The following is a 9,473-nucleotide window of genomic DNA, read 5'->3' on the forward strand; positions in this document are numbered from 1 at the left end:
TCCCAAGTGACCCTCATCCCATTCTGGCTGCATTGTGCTTCATGATAAATCTATGAGAGCTACCCTACCACGGCCCACATCAAAATGGAGGCAATCAGTCAGTATGGGATTACTAAAGGCAGCACACCAGAGGACACCTGCATTCTAAACAGCAATTTAAATTTAATGAGCTGCTGCTTGAAAGAGAAGGAACCAGCATTCACTGTGAACTTTTGTTTTTCTTTCACTGCTCTGCACAGAATTTATACACATACATACATATGTTGGGTTTGGTGAGAGTTTTTAAAATATTTTTGAAGGAGAAGTCTTTTATGCTCACCAAACTGCATTTATTGGATCAAAAATACAGTAACACACTGATATTGTAAAACTATGATTAACTATACAAAACAACAGAAGCCGAGAATGTTGCACTGGTCTTGTCACACAGCCAGTGTTGCTCTTTGGATAACTGGAGGTAAATATCAAAATAAGAAGATTAAATACTTCACTCATGGGGTAAAATAAAAAAGACTTTCATTTGCTGGGTTAAATGATTGAAATTGTTAAAAGTTTAGATCTATGCACTACAGCTTCACAGCCCTTTTCAGGATACACATCAAGTGTTCAAACAAGTCTTCTGCTAATTGATCAAGACTCTCCTTTTCGAACCACCCATAACAATATTTAATTCAGAAAAAAAAAACTGAAATACACACACACACACAAACATACACACATTGTGTTTCCATGTTTTATGGGGACTCTCCCATTGGCATAATGGTTTTTATACTGTACTGTACAAATTTTATTTTTTATGGCCCTACACCAACCCTTAACCTAAACAACCCCTCACAGAAAACTTTCTAATAGTGCAATAAATACCTGTGACTGTACTTTTATTTGCCTGTTACGTGTTTTATATTGTTCAGAAGTGGGTTGGTTTAGGGTAAGGTTACATGCTCCAATGAAAGTATACATTTATATAAAATTATTTTTATTTAATACATATGCACAAAAACCATTAAATTAAGACAAACAACTGAAAACTATGAAGGACCCTGTGCTTCGAAAAATGATGCTAAAGGGCTTACCTTGAACGTCAAAAAGTGACGCCAAGGTGTCCTGACCAAGCGTCAGTATATGAAAAGATGGGAGTGAGACTGTGTTGAAATGACAGAGCAGCCATCAAGTGTTAGACAGTGTTCCAGATTATTACATGCGGAGGTTTTAGGTCTGATAATTAACACCTTTGTTTTTTTCAGAATCTAGCAGTAAGAAATTACTCATCATCCAGTTTTTTATAGACTTTTTAATGCAGGATCCACGAATAAAAAAGGTAAATAAAAAAAAAAAAAAAAGAAAGAAAGAAAAAGGAAAAAAGGCCTGCACTGACAGCGGAAAATATTTGGGTGCTACATTATTATACAATGTCATTAATCAATATATTAAGATAACCCTTGCTATTTAAATTACTAATATAGCCCATAGACAATAATGAGCAATAATAATTCACCACACTGCATAGGATGATGCTATGACAAATTCAAGTGCACAGCTGAATATTTATTAATTTGTTTAGTTATATCATTTATAGTTTGAATAAGAGAACACCACCATTAAACTTGGGTAATCAAAAACAAAGTTTATTCATTGCATCATCGGATTTTAATTTTTTTATTTCTTCAGCAAACGGCCGGACTGGAATATAAACACAGTAGAGAACAATATACGATATGGCAAGACGAAAATTAAATAATTAAACCAAAGTTTGACCAATTAGAGTAATGTTAAGCTAAAACATGTAAATATGATAGTAAATATGAGATCTGGATCACTGTCAGATGAAGCGTCAGATGCTAAGCTGAACCAGGACTCAACCATCAGACTTTCTATCACTCATATGTTAAGCTGATGTTGTGATTCGACATCAGCTTAACATGACACTCTTGCTAGGTAAACATTGTTACTATTAACGAAAACAAAGCGATTTGACACTAAAAACAGTAGGCTATTTAAGATGATTGTACAAGGCTCGAAATTGGGACCATTTTGGTCGCATGTGCATTTTTTTCTCCTGAATTACTGCGGGGTGTGACAATTGTGCAAAAAACATTACCTTCAATAAACAAAAAACCTATCCAGTGATGAAATGTTTTCTGTGTTGACACAAATCTTGTGCGAGTTCCTAAACTGCCTCGATAGTCACACAACGAGTGCTGTAGTCCGCTAATTACACGTTTCGCGAACTAATGACTCATGTGAACCGATTCACTTTAATGAATGGTTAAAACAACTGATGTGTCCAACACTGAACTCATGAGAATCGGTGAATAAAAAATCTGTAACACTTTACAATAATGTTCCATTTATTAAATTCTAGTTAACTACATTAGTTAACATTTACTATTAATAAACTGCACTTCTACAGCATTGTTAGTGTTAATTTCAATATTTAAGCTACTACTAGCCTATATTATTGAAATCAAAAGTTGTATTTGTTAACATAGTTAATAAACTGTGAAGTTACATGAACAAAAAATGAACCGCTGTATTTTTATTAACTAAGATTAATACAGCATATTAATAGCAATAAAGTGCCAAGGCCCAAGTGCCAAGCAAAAAATGCAGAGACAAGTGTGTATCAAACAAATCAGGTTCATCAGATTCGATTATTTAGGCTTTTAATCGGCAGATTCTGCTCTTAATGCTGCTGGTCATTGTGCTCTACTGGCAGAGCTAATTATACGTCAAATTTAACACCACATACACACCATTGCCAAAGAAGAGCTTGCCTTCACTAAATTTAAACCTATGTTGCAGCTCATGGAAAAAGAATGTAGTTGCGATTAACATAAAGTATGCAAATGACAAATCATGTGCCAATATCAACTACTTGACTAGTCTAATAGGGTTTACATACACTAATCAAGTCAAGCTCTTGTTTTTGTGATATATCAGGACACAACTCTGTATAATCACATGGGCATGACACAGGTATTACAAGGAGAGTGTGACCTATGAGGACATAACCCATGTCCCCATTTTTCAAAACACTTACATACAAACTCTTAGAATTTGTCAATTACAAATACAAATTTATATTTTTATACTGAAAATTGAGTATAAAAGATCAGCTATATACAGTAGTTCACAATAGAAATTTATGCATATCTGTAGCATTCCAGTCATTTACAAGATTTAATTCAAGATGCTGCCTTAAAAGGCAATGGTCTATGTAGGCAGCTCACTCAGTTCTGAAGCAGAGCTTTACTTCATTGTTCCAGAACTGATTTTCTACCTTGTATTTTAAACATAAAGGCCACATTTCAGCCACTCTCTCCTTTCTAAAATGTCACATGGGAGTAAGTTTGGCACTCCGCATGATTAATTCACTCTCATCCATGCCTCAGTAAATAAATCGATAACATTACATTTTCCCAAAATGGAAATGCAAGTTTTCTGATGCCCAATTTTTGGGTCTAAATGTAAAACCGAAAGGTACAGCCTGAAACTAACTCTTGATTCTGCACTTTTTTTTTTAAAGTTGGCTTCTACACAGGGCACCTTCAAAAACATTTCACAGCAGTAATAATCCTTGAATGTGGCCCATTATTTTATAAACAGTCATGTCCTCAGCTGATGAAGATTGAAGGCTCTACAGATAACTTCAGCATTCTGTAGAGCCCCAGCGATTAATCACACCATATTCACTCAGATGTTAAACACGACTTTGGCTGCAAGGAGCACCAGACAATGAGATTATATGGCTGTTGCGGGCAGCGTTACTCAGTAATCACTTAAGGTATCATTCAAAGAGTGACTCCGCATCTACTGTATGCTTCCCCAGCACTCCATGTCTTTACAGCTCTAGAGCTCCATTGTTAATAAAGTAAGCATGAAGGACAGAATGGCTGCCTGATTGTACATCAGTGAGGAAGCTTTTTCAGCTATGAATGGCGGGTAAAGGAAACCAGACACACAAAGTAGTAGGAGAGGTTCCTGGATCAACATCCTTTGTCCTTCCTAAAACGGAATTTCAATAAAACCAACTGCAGCCCAATTTTACCAACCTAAAATCCCTGCTCTGCAGTCAAAGGGTACTAATTGGTTGATGTTTTCCAGTAATGACAAAATATGATCATTCCCATCCTACTTGTGAAAATAACATTGAGAATAATGTGTTAGGATAAAAATAAATAATAAATAAATAAATGGCAGTCAAAATAAACTCAGTGCCAAGTAGTTAAGGATAATCAGTGTGAGATTTGCATTGAGTGCAGCTCCAAGAGAAAGTTGATTTTGTACTCAGCAGGTCATCATTAAGGCTTTCAGAAAATAAAAATAATAATAATATTGTTCATGAAATTGTATAGTTTTCAGAGAACATGTCATCAAAAAGAGGCTATTACCTGGTCTAGGTCTACCTGTTCTGCCAGCCATAAGGAATATTATGGATTCTGTTCATTCTGAGAAAAACAAGCCCTTGGCACCAGCTTTAAAACATCTAAATCAGCCTGCACAGTTCTCTGAAATAATTGATTCTGAGTTGCAGTTACTGAAAAACAAACACCAGCAGCATAAACAGAAACTTCACGTGAAGCAGAAAAGCAAAAGCAAATTTTACATTTTACTTTAAGGTACATAGTTTCAGCAGGTGCTCACACTGGTGAGAACCAGATACATTTTCCTCTTATAAAGTCTAGATGAAATCAAAACTGGCCTAGTTACTTTTTTAATACACATGTTTGGTCTAATAATAGACAATTGAAGGAATACTTCACCCAGAAATGTAAACTTGCACGATTCCAGTCCATCAATTAACATTTTAATTGAAAAATTGCTGCATCAGATAATGCAGATAATGCAGCTTTTCAGAAATCTTGACAATGGTCAGCACATTAACAATAAAAGATATGCCAATTATAGCAAAAACGATATATTGGGGGGGGGGGGCAACATTACTACATACCGAGACCTTCAGCCACCATGTCCAGGATAAAAAGCCTAAAAGGAGTGCTTCAGAATACGCTAGCATTTAAGCCTTGCTACATTCAGTTATAAAACAGCCACTTTTCATGATCCAATCAATACCTAATGGATAAAAACAAGTCTTCAATTTCTTCTCAATAAATTTCCAAAAAATGCCACACTGCAGACATAAAGTGGATTGGGAAGTTGACATTTTATATCCCCAAGTAGTATAATATAGCATAGCTGTACTAAGCTGGTGTTTAGCATTGGAAATGTGTAATAGTTTGGCAGTCTTTGTGTTTATACTATTTGACGTCTTCTCTTTTCATAATCCACTGTGCACTGTAGACCATGTCAAAACATGTTCAAAAAGTACACCGCAGTTTCCAGAAGTCATTAGGAGAAAAATGTCATTGAAATACCAAAAGGCCTTTGTGTTACAATATCCAAATGGACATCTATTTCAGACCCTACCTTTGATTTTTATTCATTTATTTTGTTTTGTTTTCATGTCCTACAGCAGCTAAGCACAGAGTGAAGATTGTTCCACTGTTAGATTCCCTGAAGGCATCAGATTAATCTGACTTCCTGACTCTCATAGCAAGTCATTCTGTGAGTTGTTAAACCAATTTTCAGTTGTTCCTTTAGTTTGGATAGAGCACCCGCTGCAATGAAAACACTGTGTCCTTAAAAGTGCTACTCAGTGGTACGTGGGTTCTGCACTTTTCCGTTAAGATTGGTGGGAATTATTTTTGCGTACAGTCAGCTTTTGTGAACTATGATTAGAAAGAAATGAGTGCCTGTAGACACAAATATTTGTGGCAAATTAAGTTAGTAAATGTTTGTATAAATTACAGTTTAAGAAAAAAATATATATATATACATATTGTGACGAGTGGGGCGGAGCCGAGAGCCGTGGGAACGAGCGAGGCCAGTGGAGTGATTAGAAATCAGTGACACCTGCGACACTCACCGGTCTTGAGTCCCACGGAGGAGATGGAAGGATATAAAATGGGAGCGATGACAGTGAAGGACGAGAGAGGACCGGGCCTGGGTTTTAGTTGTGTTTGGTTTTTATTTGTGCGCGTCAGTCGTCCGTGAGGGGCTGACGCACTGTTTTGTGTTTATTTTGTAATTAAAATCTTATTTGATTGTCTGCCGGTTCTTACCTCCTTCTTCCCATGAAAGAACTGCGTTACACACATGTATATATTGTCACGGTTCATGAATTCACTCTCTCTCTTTCGTCTAGCGTGCTGTTGTGTGTGTGTGTGTGTGGGCGTGGTCACTGATCAGCGATGATCAGCAGCACCAGCTGGTTTCAATTGTTTGTCCCTATATAAGTTCAGTAACTGGTGTTTCATGTTGTCAGATCGTTGTTTCTCCCCGGTGTGCTCCTGTGGTGTTCCTGTGTCCTCTGTTCCTGCCTAGTCTTCCTGTCTTCGTCGTTCGTTCCTGGATCGTCACTCAACACTGGATTACAGCTTCGTCACTAGGATTACTCACTCACCGGGATTCAAGGGATCGTCACTGGACCGAGCACCACCACCTGTTGTCCACCGAAGTCCCTGCGTCATCTGTCCATCAGCCTTGTGTCCGCCAGCCTGTGTCTCCTGTGATCTTGCTCATTTTCCTGACCTTTCAGCTTTTTGTCAATAAATACGCCTTGCGTTTACATCCTGTGTCTGTCATACGTTACAGAACGATCTGACCATTATGGATGTAGCAGGTGCTTCTACGTGGGACGAGTTCGTGGCTCGAAGTATCGCTAGAATGGACACTCAGGAGGAGAACATCTCCCTCACAAGGAGGGCGGTCCAAGCGCTTGTGACGCAGGTGTCCGAGCTCACCCAGCAGATACAACAGCTCCGAGTCTCCACTGCGCCACCCACACCGCCGACTCCACCTCCTCTTCCAGAGCAGCAGCCGCGGCGCGAACCGAGATTACCGACACCCGAAGGTTATTCAGGTGAACTAGAGTTTTGCAGAGCTTTTCTGACCCGATGTTCTATGCACTTTGAATTACAGCCTCAGACGTTCAACCAAGAGCGATCCAAGGTGGCGTTTGTGCTGACGCTACTCTCCGGCCGGGCGCTCTCTGGGGAACGGCGGTGTGGGAGAATCAAGACCCATGCTGCGCCTCGTTCCAGGCACTCTCCGAGGAGATGAAGAGGGTTTTCGATCAGGCGGAGGCGGGTAGGGAGGCGGCCAGACTACTCGTCGATCTTCGCCAAGGTCACGGTTCGGTGTCGGAATATTCCATCCAGTTCCGCACCCTGGCTGCAGAGTGCCGATGGAACGAGGAGGCGCAGTGGGACAGATTCCTGCATGGGTTGGCTGACCGTATTCAGAGGGAGATTTACATGCTGGACCTTCCTACTAGTCTCAATGGACTCATCGAATTAGCACTTCGAGTAGATGCTCGGCTGAACAGAATGGGCCATTTCCAACAAGGTCATCCAGTTCGCGGCATGGAGAATCGACGTTCTGAATTCCTGGATACGGATAGCCCCTCTTACGATCCGGAACCCATGCAGGTGGGTAGAGCTCGGCTTTCCCGGGAGGAGAAGGAACGGCGGAGATCCCACGGACTGTGCCTGTACTGCGGGAGGGCGGGCCACTTCATCCACTCATGCCTGTTAAAAGACCAAGCCCGGTAGTGACTATGAGGCTACTATTGGGCGGGATCTCCACAAGGAAGACCTCATCCTCTCCATCATCATCTACTCTCCTTCTGGTAAGACTAAGGTGGGCAACCAACACTCACGACACCCAGGCTTTATTGGATTCAGGGGCAGAGGGTAATTTTATGGATATTGAACTGGCTCACCATCTCCACATTTCTACCACCCCTCTCACATACAAGCTTGCTGTCAATGCTCTCAACGGACAACAGCTCTCCAACATTACACATGCCTCTGAACCCATCACTCTCATCACGTCTGGCAACCACACTGAGACAATAACATTCCTCCTCATAAGCTCACCCCTGGCACCCATCGTACTTGGTCATCCTTGGTTCACACAACACAATCCCAGAGTCGATTGGGGGCACAACACTATTTCTATGTGGAGTAATAAGTGTCATGAGTCATGTCTGGTGTCTGCGTGTTCATCTGTACCTGTGTCTGTTTTCCAGAAGGAGGTGGTGAATTTATCTAACGTGCCCGAAGAGTACCAGGACCTGAGAGAAGTGTTCAGTAAGTCTCGTGCTGCTTCTCTTCCTCCACATCGTCCCTATGACTGTGCTATAGACTTAGTACCAGGTGGGTCTCCGCCCAAGGGCAAGTTATATTCACTTTCTGTTCCAGAGAGGGGGGCTATGGAGAAATATATTTCTGATTCTCTAGCATCCAAATTCATTAGACCTTCCTCATCTCCAGCGGGGGCGGGGTTCTTTTTTGTGGGGAAGAAGGATGGGTCTCTGCGACCGTGTATTGATTACCGAGGGTTGAACAACATCACGGTAAAGAATACTTATCCTTTGCCGTTGATGTCTTCAGCTTTCGAACGATTGCAGGGAGCATCTATCTTTACAAAATTGGATTTACGTAACGCTTATCATTTGGTTCGCATAAGGAAGGGAGATGAATGGAAGGCCGCATTTAATACCCCCAGAGGGCACTTTGAATACTTGGTTATGCCCTTCGGGCTCTCCAACTCGCCCGCGGTCTTCCAAGCACTCGTCAATGACGTGTTGAGAGATATGGTTGATCAATTCATATATGTTTACCTGGATGACATATTGATCTTTTCCTCTTCTCTCCAGGAACATGTTCAGCACGTCAGACGAGTGCTTCAGAGGTTGCTAGAGAATGGGCTTTTTGTCAAGGCGGAGAAATGCGTATTTCATGCACAGTCCGTCCCCTTTTTAGGGTACATCGTCTCGTCTGAGGGAGTGCGTATGGATCCTGACAAGATTAAGGGTGTGATAGATTGGCCAAGTCCAGATTCCCGTAAGGCCCTACAGAGGTTTCTGGGATTCGCCAATTTTTATCGACGTTTTATTCATAACTTCAGCCAACTAGTCGCTCCTCTGACCGCCTTGACCTCCCCCAGAACGATGTTCAGGTGGTCCGATACAGCGGAAGCTGTATTTGCCAAACTCAAGAGCCGATTCGTTTCGGCTCCCATCCTCGTTGACCCTGATCCATCACGGCAGTTCGTGGTGGAGGTCGACGCGTCAGAGGTGGGGGTAGGAGCAGTTCTTTCTCAACGTTCTGCCACAGACGATAAGGTTCACCCTTGCGCGTTTTTTTCTCATCGTTTATCACCTGCCGAACGTAATTATGACATTGGTAACCGGGAGTTGTTGGCAGTCAAGTTAGCACTGGAGGAGTGGCGACACTGGTTAGAAGGTTCTGGGGTACCTTTTATCGTTTGGACCGATCACAAGAACCTAGAATACATTAGAACTGCTAAAAGACTCAACTCTAGGCAGGCTCGGTGGGCACTTTTTTTCAGCCGTTTTCACTTTTCTCTTTCGTACCGCCCGGGTTCCAAAAACATCAAACCCGATT

This window comes from Carassius carassius, chromosome 1, assembly GCF_963082965.1.
Source record: "Carassius carassius chromosome 1, fCarCar2.1, whole genome shotgun sequence".
Classification (NCBI taxonomy): Eukaryota; Metazoa; Chordata; class Actinopteri; order Cypriniformes; family Cyprinidae; genus Carassius; species Carassius carassius.